Below are 24,268 nucleotides of genomic sequence, written 5' to 3'. Positions count from 1 at the left end.
CACCAGTATATTTAACGCTAGTGAGGGACCTTTCTAACCAGAAATACCAGTTTCATGTGAGCATCTGTCCATCGAGGTATAATTACAGGTATTTTCCTTACTATGGAAATTCAACGAAGCAAAAACATACAAACTAACAAAAGTTACGTGTTCTTTGAATTGCAAAAAGTTTCATTACTATAATTTTTCAAAATATATAACTCACTGTCAGCTGAATAAAGTCGTCTGACGTTAGATGTTACACAACTCCGTTACTAGACATCTTCCAATCATGGTAGTGTTAAGCCTGTATTAACACTCTGAGGTTCCTATGAGTCACTCAGGCAAACAGAATCATATGGCGTCAGTATGAACAGAATACCGGAGTTGTATCGACAACTAGAGGGTTAATCCTTCCAATCCAGTAACGCATTCTTCATTTTATTCTTGTTCTCTTAAAACAACTTTTCCACTTTTGACAACATTCTTCCAACGGGGGGGGGGGGAATATAGCCTTCATTTACCCCTTCACTATATGAGGTCTTTCAAAAGCCAGATAAAATTGCTTCCAAGTAATACAAATAAATCAATCAAATAAGTCACTGGATGGAAGGAGTTAAGTAGGCCATCCATCTACAAACTCACAAATGCCCTCCTCCCAAGGCATCTGACTGAGAAGGTAATCACTGTCCGATCCACTAACTGTCTCCAAATCTCTCTCTCTCTCTCTCTCTCTCTCTCTCTCTCTCTCTCTCTCTCTCATGATACAGTACTCTCAGTTATCCGGTGTAATTCAGCCCAGCCAGATATTGGCAGATATTATATTTGGCTCAATATTCGGCTATGAGATGGATAAACCATCCGGTTCAGCATTGAGCTGGATAATGCATCCGGTTCAACATTCGGCTATGAGCCGATTTCTGCATTATTATCCATGTCAACTTTCTTTCCTAAAAACTTTCCCAGGAGTAAAAGATAAAAAGTTAGAATAAAATACATTACAGTAACGATAAAACACAATAATAAAACCATGGTAGGCTACCATTTACATGCTGAATGATAACCCTAGATGCTGGATATTGCATAGAACCACCAGTTGCGTCCTGTTTTGTGGCCAGGTTTTGCTTAATTTCGCTGGATATTGCATTAACAAAACCAGGCCAGCAGCACCGGATATTGCATTGGGCCGGATATTGCGATGACTGATGATTACAAGTTTACAGAATACACACACACACACACACACACACATATCTATCTATCTATCTATCTATCTATCTATATACTGAAGAATGAATCGTCCCTGCAGCTTCCAATACAGGACAAAGTAGATTGTAGCACCAGTCGAGCAGGGCAGTACTCCCAAAGTGGATGGAAAGCTGATGACAGGGAGAGCTGGAACTCCCGTTTCATCAGCTCTCAGGACTATTTCCTGACCATCCCCCTTTGCTGAACTTATTAAATTTTTCAGTAACATAGAGAGTAGGCCAGCATGCTCTCCAGTACAAGTTTCTCTATCAACACCAAACAACATGCACATTACACAATACACTTCCTTTTCGAAAGGAGAAAGGAAAAATGGCGTCTAATAACCAAGTCTCAGAGTCCCCAGGGCGGAGGACCATAAATGCCCCCACCATCTGTCCCTATCCTGGCGACGACTCTATGAGCTGCCCGAAACCACTGTCTGACCCACTTCTTGATTTTTGCATCATTTGCATCCTTTTCTCTAACTTTTCCTCTGTTAAGCACCACCTCTCCTCCTCTAAACTTCACATTCTCTTCTTAACTGGGACTCAGCTGTCTGAGGCAACTGACAGCAAGCCCTTCTCTGCATCCTCCTACTTTCTCTATACTCATTTCAAAGCCAAAGATGGCTGTTGTGTGTATGTACACAATGACTTAGCTTGCTCTCATATTCCTGAACTTGATTCTTCTGAATTCTCTACTCTCTGGCTTCGGCTTTCCTGTCATTTTCCGGCTAAATATATCTGTGCTGTTTACTTATCCCCTAATTCAACTGACTATGAAAATTTTTTGGCTATCTTACTTCTACGATGGAAAAAATCCTATCCATTTCTCCTTTCTCTGAAATCTCCATTCTGGAAGATTTCAATGTTCACCACCACCTTTGGCCGTCCCCTCATTTCACTGACCCAACCGGTGAACAAACCTACACCTTTTCTATCCTTAATGACCTAGTGCAACTTGTACAGCACCCTACCCATATCCTTGACAGCCTTGGAGAGAGCTCCAACATACTGTACAACTAACCCTTCTGCTTACACTGTTAATCTTTCCTTTCTATTGGGCTCCTCTGATCACAACATTACTAACTTAACCTGTCCTATCGCTCTGGTATGGCCTGTGGACCCTCCAAAAAAAACGACGATTGTGGCACTTTGGAGCTACTGACTGGTAGGTCCTCAGGCAGTACTTCTTTGATTTTCCATGGAACGATTATTGTTTCCATGGTCGGGAGCCATCTGAGTGTTCCTTGCACATTACAGAGGTATTCTCTCAGGCATGGAAGCATACATTCCTTTCTAATATTCTTTGACTAATGCAAGAAAGGCTTGATTTAATCACGCTTGTTCTAATGCTATCCACAACAAGGAGAGGGCCTATAAAAGGTACAGGTGCCAATCCACCTCTGAATCACATTTTTCTTATGTTTCTGCCCAGAATCATGCTAAGGCTGTTCTTCGCTCTGCTAAAAATAACTTTCTTCGTACTAAATGCTCTCAACTCTCCAACTCAAATTCTTCCCTCTCCTTCTAGCACCTTGAGAAAAACCTTTCTAACAACTATACCTAATCATCGTTCCCTCCTCTTTTCTACTCTGATGGCTCTGTAGCTATTTCTTTTTCTAATATAGCAGAATTCTGTGGTAGGACCCCATATTATATTTACAAATCATAATAGATAGATAGATAAATAGATAGATAGAAGCAGGGAGTCAGATGATGAGAGGTGTTGTGTCTGCGAGAATCGAGCAATGCTAAACATGCTTACACTGAGGAAAGCTGACGACAGCGGCCAGTAAGGAGATGATCCAATTAGCTGTCAGCAGTCCTCTCGTGAACAAAGACCTAGTCCATCCACGAGGAACACACGTGACACACCCCTGCTACACCAGAATTTAGGAAAGAGAGCTCAGACGGAGATTAGCCACCGAACAGGCAACAGAGGAGTAGACAGGCCTCAGAGGAGACAGGTCACAGGGAGAGGGGCTTGGCAAATTTGAGAGAGAGAGACGGAGATTAGCCTTAGAACAGGGAGGAGGAGAAGGAGACAGGCAGGAGGTCAAGAAGAGGGATGACCCAAATGTCATTTATGACATTTGGTAGCAGCGAACGTATACGAACCTCGTCTACGAATCAACATTAAATTCCTACAAAAAATATCAAGATTGAAAACAAGAATATCTCTCTCTCAATCAGCAACACAACCAGCTCCTGACGCTTCTCTCCATCAAGCCCCCTCCGTCTCCCAGATCATCATGCTGATGCAGAGGTCAAGAGATCACACGACGCCTTGCAAGTAGTTTAACAAAATATTGATACAATATTGCAATTTCTACGACGAATCAGCGAACTACAACCATCTACAATCAACTGCAATTAACAACGCTACGTCGTCTGTATAATCTTCTACACGCACCTACAAGTAGCGGCAGTCTTCATCCTACAACGAGTAAATCACAAGAAAAAAGGACCAAGAATACATCAAGAAAGAAAGAAAACAAACAAACAAACAAACAAACAAACAAACGAAGAGTGATAGACGACTCACAACTCATAACCACCAGACCTCACCCTCCTCTCTCTGCTACATCCACCCAACCCCCACCGCTTACGCAGGTGTGAAGAGGTCAAGACACGCAGCAAAACACCAAGTCCATATTCACAACTCGTCTTACTCACCCGTCTTCACTTAAGTTACTCATCGCTACTCATTCACTCACCACAGCTACCAGTGTGGGAAGCCGACGTCACCATGTGCTGAGACGACAGCACGCCAATCAACCCGCGAAGGACAACGCTATCACCACGTGCAACACCACTCACACCATTCTCACCACGGTAAAAATTAGTGAGTTACATAGTTACTTCATTTATACAATACACAGTAATAGACAGTAAGCTTCTGCACAAACATATAAAACGTGTTGTATAGTTACAGCTTAAATACACATACCTACTTCAATTATCTTCATAATTCAATCATTAAATACTTGCACCAACAATAAATATTCTACACAGTATATATTCATTCATTTATTATAACATTTATTTACTACCAACGAGTGTTACCATTTATACCTACATAAAATACGTGTTTCATATATACAACTATACATATTATATCTACAAAGTGATAAAGAAAATATCCAATCACAGTTACTCAGTGAGCGATTAAAAGAACTGTATTAAACATTTATTATTTAAAGCTACCTAGTGGAAACAGATAAATTAACTTACGAAAAAAAAAAAAAAATGGCCAACACAAATGACGTTAGCAAGAGTGAACATCTTCAACACAATCGTGAAGACAATGATTTCCACACAGTGCTGACACACTTATTACTCACGATAGGTACAGGTGAACAACAAAGCAGTGTGTATAGTTAATACTGTATATAGTGTATATATTTTTTATATAAAATAACAAAATATGGGACTATATAATATCATTTTATAGTATCTGTGCAATATAAACTAAACTTTGAAAAAGTATCCCAAGGAAATTAGCCAGTAATTATGTAACCATGAACAACATGGAAAAAGCGTACAAAAAAAAAAAAAAAAAAAAAAGAAACAAAGAAAGAAAGAAAGAAAAGTAAGAAAGAAAAAAGAGAAATAGAGTAAGATCACATAACAAATAAATGAAAATAAGTGTAAGTGTTACTACATATGCCAAAATACCACATAAACTACAAACAAAAAAGCAAATTGTTGTCTCCACAAACAAGTGGCATGACACGTCATCACTATCATCGACCGCAGCATATGTTAGGACTGCAGTTATTACAATTATGTTACTCCATATTACAATAATGTAACTACAAACGATATGTAACAATTATGTAACGACAAACGATTGCATTATGTTACACTTTGCCAATTATGTAACAGTTGCATTAACAAGATGTAACCTTTATGTAACTTTAACTACAATTATGTACCTACAAACGATATGTAACAATTATGTAACGACAAAACAGTTGCATTAACAAGATGTAACTTTTATGTAACTTTAACTACAATTATGTACCTACAAACGATATGTAACAATTATGTAACGACAAAACAGTTGCATTAACAAGATGTAACTTTTATGTAACTTTAACTACAATTATAAGGCCAAGACACTTATGTAATAGTTGCATTAACAAAATGTAACTACAATTATAAGGCCAACACAATTATGCATTAACACAATATTTGGTAACAATTCATAAAATGTTACAATTATGTAGTACCACAATGTTAGTACAATATTATAAGTCATACAATTATAGCACAATTCTATATTACCAGTATCATCATACAAGTTAGGTGAAATATTAGACATTACTAAAGTGATAACTCAAATATGTAATGTATAACCTAGCAGTATTACCATTGCACAATTATATGCGTACGTCTGTTGTACATGCACATCTTACAAGTGTTATACAACAACCATTGCATTTATTCAAATATGTATACAACTTGTTTAAAATGTAATATTACTGAATAATCACTATTTACTATGAATAATATATGTATACAATATTCATACAATTATGTTACTTTACAATATTGTATATTTCACTTAATTAGCTTATAAGTTCATTATAATGTGTATGTAGTATGTATTAATATATTACAACTATTAAATGTCGATGGTACGCCATTTTTGCGCGGCCGAGCAGTGTGGTAGGACCCCATATTATATTTACAAATCATAATAGATAGATAGATAGAAGCAGGGAGTCAGATGATGAGAGGTGTTGTGTCTGCGAGAATCGAGCAATGCTAAACATGCTTACATTGAGGAAAGCTGATGACAGCGGCCAGTAAGGAGATGATGCAATTAGCTGTCAGCAGTCCTCTCGTGAACAAAGACCTAGTCCATCCACGAGGAACACACGTGACACACCCCTGCTACACCAGAATTTAGGAAAGAGAGCTCAGACGGAGATTAGCCTTAGAACAGGGAGGAGGAGAAGGAGACAGGCAGGAGGTCAAGAAGAGGGATGACCCAAATGTCACTACATGACAATTCTTCGCTCAGACTTTCTCCTCCAATTCAACCTCAGATGATCCCAGTGCTATTCCTCCATATTTTCTCCCCTCTGACTTCCTCATGGCTGACATTAAAATTTCTTCAGCTGATGTACTTTCTGTCATCATTGGCCTCAATACCAACAAGGCATATGGGCCTGATGGGGTCACTCCTGTTGTCCTCAAGAACTGTGCTTCCATCCTTACACCCTGCCTAGGTAAACTCTTTTGCCTTTGTCTTTCAACTTGTACTTTTCCTTCATGCTGGAAGTTTTCTCTCATTCAGCTAGTCCCAAAGAAGGGTGACGATTCCAAATCCTTTAACTATCGTCCAATTGCTTTAACATCCTGTCTCTCAAAAGCTTTTGAGTTTATTCTTAACAAAAAATTTTTTAAAGAATCTTTCCTATCATAACCTTTCTGATCGTCAGTAAGGGTTCCATCAGAGCCGCTCCACTGTCAATCTACTTATCTACCATTCAGGCTCCTGGTCATCCTCCTTTCGGGACTTCGGCGAAAGCTTTGCCATTGCACTTGACATCTCAAAGGCTTTCGAGCGAGTCTGGCACAAATCTTTAATTTCCAAACTGCCCTTTCACTGTTTCTATCCTATCTGTGCCTTCATCTCTAGCTTCCTTTCTGGTCGTTCTATGCCTGCTGTTGTAGACGGCCATCGTTCTTCTGCTAGATCTATCAATAGTGGTGTTCATCAGGCTCAGTCCTGTCACCAACTCTCTTCCTTTTATTCATCAATGATCTTTTAAGCTGTATATCTAATCCTATCCATTCATAAGCTAATGATTCCACCCGTCACATTTCCATTCGGCTCTCGCAACATCCATCAACAGTTACTTTAACAAACAAGAGATGAGGCTATCGCGCACCTTTTGTCTGACTTGGCTCGTATCTGACTGGGGTAAAAATAATCATGTTTTTAATGCGTCAAAACTCAGTTCTTACACCTATCAATCTGACATAATCCTCCACAGGAGTACCCACTAATGTTTCATAATATCCAGCTTAATCCTTCATCATCCTTAAACATACATGGGGTTTCATTCTCTCCGGACTTAACATGGAAAGATCATATTACATCTCTTGTAAAATCTGCGTCCAAGAGTTTATCTGTGCTTAACCGACCCCATACCTTCTTTACCCTTGCACAGTTGCTGATTTTATCTCTATCTATTTCTACTGTATATACCTAGGCTCCTTCCCCTAAGAAAAGGGAGGTAGTCGAGACAGGACGACACACTCCCAATTTATTCATCCACTGAAACACATTCATTCCCATCTTAGTCCCAAAGGGAAGGGACAGATCCTCACCGCACCACTCTGCATGATGGCCAATTGCGCAGTGCAATCAGTGACATCTGCAGCAGTGCTTGACAGCACAGCTGGTTTACCCCTGTCACATCATAATAGACCCATCCCCTTACCAGAACCTGACCTGACTGCCTACTCAGGCAAATGCAAGAGAATATTCCCTCAGGGCTGCATCATCACTCATTCAGTCACAGTTTCTCTCCATTCGTTTCTATCACGCACAGCCACCCTTCCTTGCTCAACAGACATCCCTCTCGCTTCCAACGCTCTCTTCACGGTGTCCATCCATCCTGCTCGTGGTCGTCCTCTCAGATGTACACCTCTCACATTAGATCTAGTTATCTTTTTCACCAATAGTACATTATCCATTCTCTTCATATGCCCACACCATCGCAACACCCTCTGCTTAACTTGATCAGCCTACTCCCGAACAACTCCAGTTCTCCTTCGCACTTCATCATTTCTTACTCGATTCATACACATCACTCCACACATACTCCTCAGACAACTAATCTCCATTACATTCAAACTTTCCCTCTCTGCTACACCCATATTCCATGTTTCTGCCCCATATAATGCAGTCGGTACCACAACGCCCTCATACAGTCTTCTCTTTACATCCATTCTAAGAGAACGACATCTAAACATTTTTCATTCTTCCAAGCACCTCTCCTACTTCATTCATTCTAAACTTCACTTCTGCATCTATTCTTCCATCCACGCAAACATGTGACCCTAAATACTTAAAACACTCCCCCTCCTCAAGCAACTTACCATTCAAAACCATATTCATCCACCTACCATCTACCAACCTTGTACGCTTCATCACCTTACTCTTATTCTCATTTCCTTTCAATTTCCTCCCTTCACACACCCTTCCAAACTCCTCTACCAACTGTCTCAATCTCTCCTCTGAATCAGCCACCAGTGCAGTGTCATCTGCAAACAGCACCTGCTTCAGATTCCACTCTCCATCATCAACATTCACCAGACTCAGACCTCCACCTAGCATTCATGCATTCACCTCCCTTACAACACCATCCATATAAATATTAAACAACCAAAGCAACATCACACATCCCTGCTGCAGCCCCACCCTCACAGAAAACCAATCACTCACAGTATTTCCCACTCTTACACGCGCTTTACTATTAACATAAAAACTTTTCACTCCTTTTAGTAACCTACCATCAAGTCCATACAATCTTAAAACAGTCCACAAAGCCTCCCTATCAGTTCTATCAGACACTTTCTTTAAATCCATGAAAGCCCAAAACACATCCTTACCTTTCGCTAAATACTTTTCACACACCTGTCTCACAGCAAACACCTGATCCAAGCATCCCCTCCCTCTCCTAAAGCCACATTGCTCATCACCAATCACTCCCTCTGTACCCTCTCTAACTCTCTTAATTAACCCGAGGCATCCCGTCGGCATATGGGTACGTTGCAACATTTTGCATTTGCCAGTCTAGTCGACGTACTGGTACATCGCGCAATTGCAAGGTTCATAATTTGCAAAATTTTTAATTTTCGCGCGTGATTTTTCGTACGTATACACGGGACACCTTCCTCTATTCCTCTACAAGATGCCAAGCAGGGACAATGCCTTACACCACATAACCTCCCCCCCCCACACGCCATTGTCTCGGCAATTCACCTGTTACCAGTGACCTGGCCAATAAAGACATTCAGGGCCAGAGTGATTCCCCAATCGATGACAATGTGGAGGACAAAGTTTACATAGCATTAGAGGAAGAAACAGTCAGAAATGATGATCAGGTAATGTGGCAAAAGAAGGTCAGGTATGGTAATGAGTTAGTGAGTGAAATAATGCTTATAATGCCTATATTACTGTTTGAAAACCAATATACTCTTGTACTACATATAAATTCGTACAAAGTAAATAAAAAAAATACCGTTTATAAGTGGTGTGAAATAGTAACCCTCCCATAGAACTCGTTTTCTTTGGTGCCACCCTGTTAGAAAACCCAGTCAGGCAAGGAGGTACTGCTACCTGGATCGAGTATTTTAAACCTCAGATGAGTGATTTTTCTCTATGATATTTCGATGTTTCTCACCAAAAGCGGAGGTTTTAGCCCCCCACAAAAAAGATCGAAAATACCTCGGGATTGGGGGGTGTCGGAAGTGCGAAATAGCTCGGGACGTGACGGGTTAATACTCTACCATACACCTGACCTACAACACTCAACAGACTTATACCCCTGAAGATAGTACATTCATACTTATCACCCTTACATATATACACTGGGACCACACAAGCACTTGCCCAGTCAATAGGCACCATACCTTTCACAAAGCACACATTCAACAATCTTACTAACTAGTCAGCAATAGTCGCTCCACCACCTCTCAGGCATTCCACAGCACACCCATCCATACCTGCAGCTTCCCCTGTTTTCATCTCCTTTACTTCCTCCTGCACTTCCTCCTTCGTGATCAAAGAATCATTCAACTCTCCCAACACATTTATTCCTTGTACCCTTCCATCTGCCACATTATAAGCCTCCCTTTCCTCCTCTACATTTAACAGTCTTTCAAATTACTCCGCCCATCTCTTCCTTACTGCATCCATCTCAGTTAACATCCTCCTATCCTCTGCTTTTACTCGCTTTTCCTTCCCAGACTCTCCCTTTCGCACCCTTTGCACCTCCTTCCAAAAATTTTTTTTTATTCTGTTGCAAATTCTCAGTCAACCGCCAACCCCACCTCTCATCTGCTGCCACTCAAGCATTATGCACCCCCCTTCTCGCTCTATACCTCTTTTCCTTATACCTCTCATATGACACCTCATCCTTCCTCTGTAGCTACTCTTCATATGCACGTCTCTTTTCAGCTACAGCCATACTTACTTCCTCACACCACCCTTCACTTCCTTATCGTACACCAACACCCACTGGTCTCACACCACACACCTCTTCCACATGCCCCATCACAGCACTCTTAAACAACTGCCATTCCTCCTCCACTGCCATTTTCCTGATCTTTCACTGCATTCCACTCATCTTTCAATTTCTCCTGATACTCTATCATTTTCTCTCCTTTATCCAACTCACTCACTTTCATAAACCTTCCTGCCATACTTAACTCTCCATCTCTCACCCATCTCTTACCTACTCTTAACTTTCCCTCCACCAGGTAGTGATCAGACATACCTCCACCTTCCCCTTTCAGAACTCTCACATCCTACAATCTTCCCATTACATTCCTGGACACAACCACATAGTCCATCAATGCTCTATCAACAACTCTTCCACCCTCCTGTCTCATCCATATATACTTATATCATTCTTCTCAAACATGGTATTTCCAATCACCATATCTCGCTCAACACACATCCCTATCATTCGTTCCCCATTTTCATTTCTTCCAGGCACACCATGCATACCAACTATACCTTCAATTGCTACATTTCCCACTCAAGCATTCAGATCTCTCACCATTACCACATTCACATTCTCTCCAAAACTCTACAGACACTGATCAACATCATTCCAGAAAGACTCTCTCTCTTCTTCATCCCTTTCACTACCAGGCCCATATGCACTCACAAACACCCACAACCCACGCTCAAATTTCGCTTTCACCCACATCAGTCTCGATGACACCTCCTTCTGTTCAATCACACACTGCTGTACTTCCTAACTCACTAACAAGGCCACACCTTCTCTTATCCTTCCTCTATCAAAACCTGACAATCTTCCACTCACACTTCCAAACTTACAGTAGACTCACCTTTCCCTTTCATCTTCGTTTTATATACGGGTTTTATTCGCCCGTAGAGTACAACTCTCATGTGCGGGGAGGCTCCCCACACACAGCTCTTCTCAATAGGGTGGAGTCAAAGGCTTTTTATCTCATCAAGTCTCCTCCTCTTAGTGGCTCCCTTCAACCTCTCTCTCTTCGCCACACTGTTGCATCTTCATCTCTTCTATCACTCCTTCATTGGTCACTGCTTCTCTAAACTGTCTGCTTGCATCCCTCCACCTCTACGACAGGTGTGTAGCACCCGTCTAGCCAAAAACTCTCATCACATTTCTGTCCAGCTCTCTAATGCAAGAATTATCCGTTACTCCTAGTCCTTCGTTTATGCAAGAGGACAACTCTGGAACTGCCTCCTTCTGTCTGTATTTCCTACTTCCTATATATATATATATATATATATATATATATCGATATATACATATCTATATATAGATATAGATAGATAGATAGATAGATAGATAGATAGATAGATAAATAAATAAATAGATAAATAAATAGATAAATATATATATATATATATATATATATATATATATATATCATGCGAGGAAGAAGGAACCAAAGGCCATGATCCTGCTATAAGAGTTCCTTTCAAGAGAAAAACAAAATACAAGGGAGAGCCAAATTCAAGATCCGATCATTTTGAGATGCCTGGACACACTGCGTTTGAAAGACTGGAGATCATAGGCAGCAGGAAAAACAGACAGAGGGAGACAGTTCCAGAGTTGACCTGTTGCATAAATGAAGGACTGGGAGTAATGGTTAACTCTTGCATTAGAGAGTTGGACAGTAAAGGGATGAGAGTTTGCTGCTAGACGGGTGCTACATGCCCGTCGTAGAGGTGGAGGAATGCATGCAGACGGTTCAGAGGAGCAGTGACCATTAAAGTAGCGATAGAAAAAAGATAAAGATGCAACAGTGCGGTGAAGAGACAGAGGTTGAAGGGAGTCAGTAAGAGGAGGAGAGTTAATGAGACGAAAAGCCTTTGACCCCACCCTATTGAGAAGAGTTGTATGTGGGGAGCCTCCCCACACATGAGAGTTGTACTCCACACAGGGGCGGATAAAACTCCTGTATAGAGTCAACAATTGTGCAGGGGTAAAGAAAGAACTGAGTCGGCTTAGCACACCCAATCTCTTGGGAGCAGATTTTACAAGAGATGTAATATGATCTTTCCAAGATAAGTCCCGAGTAAATGAAACCCCAAGCATGTTCAAGGATGTTACAGGATTAAGCTGAATATTATTAAACATTAGTGGGTATGCCCGTGGAAGATTTTGACAGGTTGATAGGTGTAAGAACTGAGTCTTAGATGTATTAAAAACACCAAGATTATTTTTACCCCAGTCATAGATACGAGCCTAGTCAGACATTAGGTGTGCCATAGCCTAATCCCTGGTTTATTGAAGTAACTGCTGAGATGGGCGTTGCGGGAACTGAATGGAAAGGTGAAGGGTGGAGTCATCAGCGTATGAGTGGATAGGGTTAGATGTACAGCTTAGAAGGTCATTGATGAATAAAAGATAGAGAGTTGGTGATAGGACAGAGCCCTGAGGAACACCACTGTTGATAGATCTAGGAGAAGAATGATGGCCGTCTACAACAGTGGCTATAGAACGACCAGAAAGGAAGCTAGCGATGAAGGCACAGATAGAAGGATAGAAACCGTAAGAGGGCAGTTTGGAAATTAAAGATTTATGCCAGACTCGATCGAAAGCTTTTGAGATGTCAAGTGCAATGGCAAAGCTTTCGCCAAAGTCCCGAAAGGAGGATGACCAGGAGTCTGAAAGGTAGGTGAGAAGATCGCCAGTGGAGCATCCCTGACGGAACCCGTAATGACGATCAGAAAGAAGGTTGTGATAGGAAAGATGCCTTAAAATTTTTCTATTGAAAATTGACTCGAAAACTTTTGAAATACAGGACATTAAAGCAATTGGACGATAACTGAAGGGTTGGGAGTGGTCACCCTTCTTTGGGACAGGCTGAATGAGAGCAAACTTCCAGCAAGAAGGAAAGGTACAAGTTTACAAAGGCGAAAGAGTTTGCCTAGGCAGGGTGTAAGCACAGAAGCACATTTCTTGAGAACAACAGGAGGAACTCCATCAGGCCCATATGCCTTGTTAGTATTGAGGCCAGTGATGGCAGAAAATACATCAGCTGAAGAAATTTTAATGTCAGCCATGAGGAAGTCAGAGGCGGGAAGTGATAGAGGTACAGCATCGGAATCATCTAAGGTGGAATTGGAGGAGAAAGTCTGTGCAAAGAGATCTGTTTTATCAGTAGAAGAAATAGCTACCGAACAATCAGAGTAGAAAAAAGGAGGGAAGGATGATGAGGTAAAGTTGTTAGAAAGGTTTTTGGCAAGGTGCCAGAAGGAGCCGGAAGAATTCGAGTTGGAGAGTTGAGAGCATTTAGTACGGATGAAATTATTTTTAGCAGAGCGAAGAACAGACTTAGCACGATTCCGGGCAGAAACATAAAGATGATGTGATTCAGGGGTGGGATACATACATACATATATATATATATATATATATATATATATATATATATATATATATATATATATATATATATATATATATATATATATATATATATATACTATTATTAATATAATTATAATAATCCTGCTATTACTAATAAACTACCTCCCCTACAAGTAAGAAGGAATGTTGCCTCCCTTGCGTTATTTTACAGATATTTCTACAGCAAATGCTCAGACGAAATTGCGTCTATGGTGCCACCTCTCCATGCCTTCCCTCGTGCTACACGGGCAGCTGGCAGCGCACATGACTGGAATGTCACTCAGCCATACTGCAGAACTTCTGCCTATCAGAATTCTTTCATTCCCCGAACTTCATCTCTCTGGAACTCGCTTCCCAAGAGTTGTTTTCCTCCAAACTCCTACGTACTACTGTTCAAGTCTGACTGTTACATATATTTTATGAACAGAGGACACCAGTAATGTGGTGCATGGATTTTTTTTTTTTTATTCATTTGTTTTTCCTTCCTCTGTTTTGTTATATATATATATATATATATATATATATATATATATATATATATATATATATATATGGCCAGTACTTTGAACATTTCAGTTACTCACCTAGAGAGAATCGACATCAAAATCGACCTATTAGGCTTCTGTGAGTACTTTTATTGTTGTTCTCCATGTTTCCCCATCATCTCTAACCTATCTAGCAAAAAAAAAAAAAAAAAAAATGCCGGTTTTATGGTGCCATGAAAGTCCTAAGTCAGCCAGCACGCTGCAGGTACATAGTGTTACGTCCCCATCCCACACTGCCACGGACTCCAACAGCAGTAGTCCAGTACAGGATGGAAGTTGTCCCGTGAGTTTTCTTCTTAATGGTCAGCCTTTCGATGTCCAACAACAAGATTGGCTTAGGCGTTGTAAATAAACACTGGCTCTTCAATTTCGCTGTCTTTATTCAGCAAATAATTACACTTTGTGCTTACCAACTACATTTAATTGTTTTTCACAAATACCTGAGCTTTACAAACTTCACGAGGCTGCAGAATCACTGAACTGACACTGAACTGCACTGAAACTAAGACTGAAACGAAACTGACTCCCCTAAGCTCTTCCACCCTCTTATAAAACCTTCCATACTTCTCCCGAGTTCTAGTACATTCTTGAAGGAGCAACAGTTACCACTCGGAGACATTCAAAATACCCTAGATTTTTCTTACATTATGTAACACTCTAAATTATTTAGTATACAAACTGAAATATACTAACATAACTAAACAAACATTCACATTAGTAAAAACATTATATTGTGGAGCAGATAAATGTGATTTTTGGGCAGAATCGTTCAATTGATAATACAAGCTTGACATTTGGCATGAATGTTGTGTCTCGATTACTTTCTAAGAAAAAGTGCTAGCCAGGAAAAATTCCAATGTGGCGGCCATTTTTCAAGATGGCGACCGTAGTATGTTAAAACGACACTTAATTATAAAAATCGTTTTTTTTTTTTTCTACATCTTGGTGTCATTTTATTGATCTAAAATTTCTTATTCTGCAGATAGAGATGGTGCAAATTCATGTAGGAGAAATAAAAGCATGTATGTCGCTCACTACCAGGGCACACTGGTGACAGACACTTCTGTGCAACTCAGCATGGGGTTCAGTGTTGGCAAAACGTCAGGTTTAGTATCCCAAATGCTATCTAATAAGCCTGTGACATAATAAATAGCCACACCTGAATTGACAGGTTGTGCCAGCGCAGGAAAGCCGAGCCAAGGATAACAGAGGCTTTCAACATTATTCTGCTGGTGTACAGATCAGACTGGATTAAACTGACATTGGATAAACGATCGGGTTACTTGTAGGGCAATTATTTGAACCTAACTGTATCCCATATATCCACGTGAGCATAAGGTGGTAAAAGAATAAACCCTCAGCCTGTGCCATTTGAAATTATTAATTGCATGAACCTATGTATCCCATCAAAGTGAGCGTAAAGTGGTGAAAGGATAAACCCTAGGCTTGTGACGTTTGAAATTCTTAAACATGCATGCAGAATCAAAACGAGAAACAGACTGGAGTAAATGCTGCCTTTGTCAGAAGGACAAAAACAATGAAATGCTAATTTCACCACTCACCTCATTCCAAAGGAAACAAGATTATCCTGGTTACAGTAACACTGCAAAAAATGTACCATTGTTTCATGCTATCAGTGCTATGCCATGCCGCCTAATCCTGATGAAAGTGAATGTATAGAAGCGACACTGATAAAAAAAATATATATATATCACCATAGCTGCAGATTGCTGTTTAATAACACCAAGCTAGAAAGAGCACAGAAGAAGAGCGTTACTCCAAGCACATTAGGTGGCTCAGGTGAGAACCGTGGCAAAAGACAAAGAACCTCAGTTCCTCCTAAAGTGGAATGCATTTTGTGTAAGGAAGAAGATGAAATGTCAAATTTACGGAAAGCGATGACTATGCAGATGGATGAAAGACTTAATCATTGTGCCAAGACTCTAAACCATGCAAAGCTCCTTGCAAAGCTAAGCGCTTCTGACGTTGTTGCTCAGGAGATGAAGTATCACCCACAATGCCTAGTTCATTTATACAGTTTAGAAAGAGCACATCTTAATTCAGTAAAGCAAGAGAAGGCTTGTAGTAATCTAGGAAAAGAGATATATTCTGTGGCCTTTTCAGAACTTGTAATCTAGATCATGGATAGCAACGTTACCAATAAAGAAACAGTTCCAGTTATATTTAGGTTGGCTGATCTAGCTTCACTGTACAAGCGTCGCTTAGAACAACTTCGTGTGGATTCCCCAGATGTCAACTCAATCAGGTTAAAGGACCAGTTACTCACTAGGATTTCTGAGCCTGAAGCCCATAAAAAAAAGGACGTGATGTACTTTTATAATTAAAAAAGGATGTGGGATCAGTTCTTTGTTATGCTTGAAAATGTAGTGAAGCTATTCACCTACCTAAAGCTGCTTCTATCATACGGAAAGAAATGCTCAGCGATAAGATACAGTTCAGCACGGACTTGAAAGAATGGTTTGGAGAAGAAGCCGTTCCACCAGCACTACTTCAGTTTGTGTGTAGCATCGAACATAGTGTAGATATTACACCACATCTGAGGCATGGTGTGGCAAAACCAGACTTAGCTATTGCACAGCTTTTTCAGTACAGCTGCTACACAAAACATGGAGAAAGATAACACACACACACACACACACACACACACACACACACACACACACACACACACAGGCATTCAAAAGACAGCGAGACACCATTTGCCGTGTATGTCGGTATGAAAGTGTTTGTCAAGACAATGAAAAGAGAATTAATTGACAAGCTTCATGAGAATGGAATTAGCATATTGTATGACATTGTTGGAAGTATCTGGTCCGTTGGGTGAAACTGTTGTAAACCAATATATGGAAGAAGATGTAGTGTGTCCACCAGTTTTGTGAAAGGGGTTCTTCACTTCTTCAGCATTAGACATCACAGCCCACAATCCAATAGCCACCACAGTAAGTACATCCTTTCACGGTACAAAAATTTCAGTGTTTCAGCACCCACATTCAGATAACAGAGGCAGGGGCCTCTTTTGTTCGCAAAAGTGGGGGGACACAATCGGCATCATACTATTTTGTGTGCACTAGGGGGAGGGGCGTCCGGGGCGTAGCCCCTTAGCCACAGGTGAAGCATTTTTCTAATGTGAAGGTAAATGCATGTACAATACCAGCACAACATTCTATTGCAGAAGAGTCTAGAAGAAAGACTATCTTTTAATCACTGTTTGCCATTGTGTTAATTTACATCAATACTGGGTAATTAAAAAATAAAAAATAACATGTTTCTAGGGTGTACTTTGAGAGATAAAGACGACGAACTTGTAGCCTAGCCCTATAACCACCAAAAGACAATACAATACAGTACTGTTCAAAGGAAAATGACTAAAATCGATCATACACTCACTCATGATAGTGATACTACATAATTTAGCATTTGTACATTGTTTAATAATTCAAGTCATTGACATCGCATGATCGCACACTCAGAAATTCCCAAATACATGGGATCTAGCATGAATCCCTCTAATGAACTCTTTCGCTATCTCCTCACGTGGCAACTCCCTGAGGATGTCTCTGTGAACATGACAGACAGCAACATGCTTGAGACGTTGTTGACTCATGGTAGACCTTAGTCAGGTCTTGAGCCAACGTAGAACATTGAAGGAACGTTCAGCCTCACATGAGTTTCCCGGAGATAAGACTGGTAATTTCAAAAGACGTTCAACAACAAGGAACATACGTCTGACTGTGGGTCTATTTGTCTATTTCACTGAAGTGTGTCCTGTGTTCCTCCAATGTTGAGGCTTCGTTATGTCGTCTGTAAAGCAGAAGTTCCAGACTCAGAGAAGATCATCAAGCTTAGAATACTTCCGAACTGCATCTGTGTTCACATCGTCAGTAAACAACACGTTGCACACCGTCTTGTATTCTTCTAGGTCAGCAGAAGCGAAGCGTTCTAGCAAATTGTCATGTATTCTTGCCCATCGCCATAGTCGTACCTTCTGGGAACCTTTCGTTTGCATGGTAACTGCATAGGTTCCAGCTGGAGATCGTCGCTCAATTCTTCCGCTTGTATGAAGATAGTCAAGAACTTGTCTTCTCGCAAGTTTGCCAGTTCCTGTTGTACAAGTCTTACACTCAGCAACATTCCATCCACTTTGGCGTTGGAACTGTGGTGGTAGCCAATAGAAATTCTGTTTTCTAGTACTTATTCTTTTAGTCTGATTCTCATTGGCTTAGGCATCAGGGTGGTGCATATGTCAAGACTGACCTAAGTGAGATTAACCTCTCTTAATCCTTGACTCAGGTGACCACTCGACCTGCCCTGCTCAGCAGGGAATGATTTTCAGGTCACCTAAACTGTACTGTACTGTATAGATAGGATTTTTCCATTAAGGGAAAAAGAAAATCGACATAAAACTACACATCCTGAAAATTTTCACTTACAAAAGTGAGGTAAACAAAAGTTACTCTCCCCAGCCTCCAAAAAGTGGGGGGACACGTCTCCCGTTCCCTATCCAAACGAGGCCCCTGAACAGTGAAGTATGCATCTCACCCAAGATTACGGACAGTAGAGCAAAAAAGTTCCAGAGCTTCCTGAGTCATACACCAACATCCCACCAGCCTTCTTCAGTAAAAAATCCAGCACCAAGCACAATTGATGGCATGTCATTGCCATATCCAAGTATTTTCCAAAGATATCTCAGACTCGAATAAGAATGGTTGGAAAAAGTTCATGTTACCACAGACGTAGATGAATCATCAAACATAACATGGTCAGTCCACCATGCAAGCCATCAAAGAACTAATGATTTTGATACCAGAGTCACATCCCTACTGCCTCTTCTGCGAGATCAAGCTCATAGTGTTGCCACGAACAAAATACTGTAAGGGAATGTGTGGCATTCCTAAACCCCGGACAAACCCCGGTTCTAACAGCTGATCAGCCACTTTAAGCACTGGCTAAACAAATCTAGTGGGATTGATATGGAGAGGACAAGTTCGTAATCATGTGTGGCGGACTACATATCAAGATGACAGCACTGAAATCTAGTGGGTCCATATTAGAAGACAGTGAATGGACGAGTGCTCTTGTTGAAGCTGATGTAGCCTCTTCTGGCACAGCAGATTCATCTTTGTCAGCTACCAATGTCACTAGAACTCGCCAAGTACACCAGATTACCGCATGCTGTTTATTTCAACTAATGAAGAAAGCATACAGTGCATATCTTGCTGAACAGTCTGACAGTGATGACAAAGCCACCACTTTCGAAGAATGGTGTGATATCCGTAGGAAAGAGTGTCTACAGTTTCAGTTCTGGTTCTTGATTCTTAACATGGAGCTGACCATTTTCACAATGGTTCTATCATTATGAGAAGGAAATTTCATACTGTATCGTGAGTCACATCTTAATTCAGTAAAGCAAGTGGAGGCTTGTAGTAATCTAGGAAAAAGAGTTATATTCTGTGGCCTTTTCAGAACTTGTAATCTAGATCATGGATAGCAACGTTACCAATAAAGAAACAGTTCCAGTTATATTTAGGTTGGCTGATCTAGCTTCACTGTACAAGCGTCGCTTAGAACAACTTCGTGTGGATTCCCCAGATGTCAACTCAATCAGGTTAAAGGACCAATTACTCATTAGGATTTCTGAGCTTGAAGCCCATAAAAAAGGACGTGATGTACTTTTATAATTGAAAAAGGATGTGGGCTCAGTTATTTTTTATGCATGAAAATGTAGTGAAGCTATTCACCTACCTAAAGCTGCTTCTATCATACGGAAAGAAATGCTCAGCGATAAGATACAGTTCAGCACGGACTTGAAAGAATGGTTTGGAGAAGAAGCCGTTCCACCAGCACTACTTCAGTTTGTGTGTAGCATCGAACATAGTGTAGATATTACACCACATCTGAGGCATGGTGTGGCAAAACCAGACTTAGCTATTGCACAGCTTTTTCAGTACAGCTGCTACACAAAACATGGAGAAAGATAACACACACACACACACACACACACACACACACACACACACACACACACACACAGGCATTCAAAAGACAGCGAGACACCATTTGCCGTGTATGTCGGTATGAAAGTGTTTGTCAAGACAATGAAAAGAGAATTAATTGACAAGCTTCATGAGAATGGAATTAGCATATTGTATGACATTGTTGGAAGTATCTGGTCCGTTGGGTGAAACTGTTGTAAACCAATATATGGAAGAAGATGTAGTGTGTCCACCAGTTTTGTGAAAGGGGTTCTTCACTTCTTCAGCATTAGACATCACAGCCCACAATCCAATAGCCACCACAGTAAGTACATCCTTTCACGGTACAAAAATTTCAGTGTTTCAGCACCCACATTCAGATAACAGAGGCAGGGGCCTCTTTTTGTTCGCAAAAGTGGGGGGGACACAATCGGCATCATACTATTTTGTGTGCACTAGGGGGGGAGGGGCGTCCGGGGGGCGTAGCCCCTTAGCCACAGGTGAAGCATTTTTCTAATGTGAAGGTAAATGCATGTACAATACCAGCACAACATTCTATTGCAGAAGAGTCTAGAAGAAAGACTATCTTTTAATCACTGTTTGCCATTGTGTTAATTTACATCAATACTGGGTAATTAAAAAATAAAAAATAACATGTTTCTAGGGTGTACTTTGAGAGATAAAGACGACGAACTTGTAGCCTAGCCCTATAACCACCAAAAGACAATACAATACAGTACTGTTCAAAGGAAAATGACTAAAATCGATCATACACTCACTCATGATAGTGATACTACATAATTTAGCATTTGTACATTGTTTAATAATTCAAGTCATTGACATCGCATGATCGCACACTCAGAAATTCCCAAATACATGGGATCTAGCATGAATCCCTCTAATGAACTCTTTCGCTATCTCCTCACGTGGCAACTCCCTGAGGATGTCTCTGTGAACATGACAGACAGCAACATGCTTGAGACGTTGTTGACTCATGGTAGACCTTAGTCAGGTCTTGAGCCAACGTAGAACATTGAAGGAACGTTCAGCCTCACATGAGTTTCCCGGAGATAAGACTGGTAATTTCAAAAGACGTTCAACAACAAGGAACATACGTCTGACTGTGGGTCTATTTGCCTATTTCACTGAAGTGTGTCCTGTGTTCCTCCAATGTTGAGGCTTCGTTATGTCGTCTGTAAAGCAGAAGTTCCAGACTCAGAGAAGATCATCAAGCTTAGAATACTTCCGAACTGCATCTGTGTTCACATCGTCAGTAAACAACACGTTGCACACCGTCTTGTATTCTTCTAGGTCAGCAGAAGCGAAGCGTTCTAGCAAATTGTCATGTATTCTTGCCCATCGCCATAGTCGTACCTTCTGGGAACCTTTCGTTTGCATGGTAACTGCATAGGTTCCAGCTGGAGATCGTCGCTCAATTCTTCCGCTTGTATGAAGATAGTCAAGAACTTGTCTTCTCGCAAATTTGCCAGTTCCTGTTGTACAAGTCTTACACTCTGCAACATTCCATCCACTTTGGCGTTGGAACTGTGGTGGTAGCCAATAGAAATTCTGTTTTCTAGTACTTATTCTTTTAGTCTGATTCTCATTGGCTTAGGCATCAGGGTGGTGCATATGTCAAGACTGACCTAAGTGAGATTAACCTCTCTTAATCCTTGACTCAGGTGACCACTCGACCTGCCCTGCTCAGCAGGGAATGATTTTCAGGTCACCTAAACTGTACTGTACTGTATAGATAGGATTTTTCCATTAAGGGAAAAAGAAAATCGACATAAAACTACACATCCTGAAAATTTTCACTTACAAAAGTGAGGTAAACAAAAGTTACTCTCCCCCAGCCTCCAAAAAGTGGGGGGGACACGTCTCCCCGTTCCCTATCCAAACGAGGCCCCTGAACAGTGAAGTATGCATCTCACCCAAGATTACGGACAGTAGAGCAAAAAAAGTTCCAGAGCTTCCTGAGTCATACACCAACATCCCACCAGCCTTCTTCAGTAAAAAAAATCCAGCACCAAGCACAATTGATGGCATGTCATTGCCATATCCAAGTATTTTCCAAAGATATCTCAGACTCGAATAAGAATGGTTGGAAAAAGTTCATGTTACCACAGACGTAGATGAATCATCAAACATAACATGGTCAGTCCACCATGCAAGCCATCAAAGAACTAATGATTTTGATACCAGAGTCACATCCCTACTGCCTCTTCTGCGAGATCAAGCTCATAGTGTTGCCACGAACAAAATACTGTAAGGGAATGTGTGGCATTCCTAAACCCCGGACAAACCCCGGTTCTAACAGCTGATCAGCCACTTTAAGCACTGGCTAAACAAATCTAGTGGGATTGATATGGAGAGGACAAGTTCGTAATCATGTGTGGCGGACTACATATCAAGATGACAGCACTGAAATCTAGTGGGTCCATATTAGAAGACAGTGAATGGACGAGTGCTCTTGTTGAAGCTGATGTAGCCTCTTCTGGCACAGCAGATTCATCTTTGTCAGCTACCAATGTCACTAGAACTCGCCAAGTACACCAGATTACCGCATGCTGTTTATTTCAACTAATGAAGAAAGCATACAGTGCATATCTTGCTGAACAGTCTGACAGTGATGACAAAGCCACCACTTTCGAAGAATGGTGTGATATCCGTAGGAAAGAGTGTCTACAGTTTCAGTTCTGGTTCTTGATTCTTAACATGGAGCTGACCATTTTCACAATGGTTCTATCATTATGAGAAGGAAATTTCATACTGTATCGTGAGTCACATCGTAATTCAGTAAAGCAAGTGGAGGCTTGTAGTAATCTAGGAAAAAGAGTTATATTCTGTGGCCTTTTCAGAACTTGTAATCTAGATCATGGATAGCAACGTTACCAATAAAGAAACAGTTCCAGTTATATTTAGGTTGGCTGATCTAGCTTCACTGTACAAGCGTCGCTTAGAACAACTTCGTGTGGATTCCCCAGATGTCAACTCAATCAGGTTAAAGGACCAATTACTCATTAGGATTTCTGAGCTTGAAGCCCAAAAAAAAGGACGTGATGTACTTTTATAATTGAAAAAGGATGTGGGCTCAGTTATTTTTTATGCATGAAAATGTAGTGAAGCTATTCACCTACCTAAAGCTGCTTCTATCATACGGAAAGAAATGCTCAGCGATAAGATACAGTTCAGCACGGACTTGAAAGAAGGGTTTGGAGAAGAAGCCGTTCCACCAGCACTACTTCAGTTTGTGTGTAGCATCGAACATAGTGTAGATATTACACCACATCTGAGGCATGGTGTGGCAAAACCAGACTTAGCTATTGCACAGCTTTTTCAGTACAGCTGCTACACAAAACATGGAGAAAGATAACACACACACACACACACACACACACACACACACACACAGGCATTCAAAAGACAGCGAGACACCATTTGCCGTGTATGTCGGTATGAAAGTGTTTGTCAAGACAATGAAAAGAGAATTAATTGACAAGCTTCATGAGAATGGAATTAGCATATTGTATGACATTGTTGGAAGTATCTGGTCCGTTGGGTGAAACTGTTGTAAACCAATATATGGAAGAAGATGTAGTGTGTCCACCAGTTTTGTGAAAGGGGTTCTTCACTTCTTCAGCATTAGACATCACAGCCCACAATCCAATAGCCACCACAGTAAGTACATCCTTTCACGGTACAAAAATTTCAGTGTTTCAGCACCCACATTCAGATAACAGAGGCAGGGGCCTCTTTTTGTTCGCAAAAGTGGGGGACACAATCGGCATCATACTATTTTGTGTGCACTAGGGGGGAGGGCGTCCGGGGGCGTAGCC

The sequence above is a fragment of the Coenobita brevimanus genome, chromosome 19 (assembly GCF_032717465.1).
Source record: "Coenobita brevimanus isolate Jiangsu-jjx chromosome 19, ASM3271746v2, whole genome shotgun sequence".
Classification (NCBI taxonomy): Eukaryota; Metazoa; Arthropoda; class Malacostraca; order Decapoda; family Coenobitidae; genus Coenobita; species Coenobita brevimanus.
Note: the sequence above shows the minus strand (reverse complement) of the source record.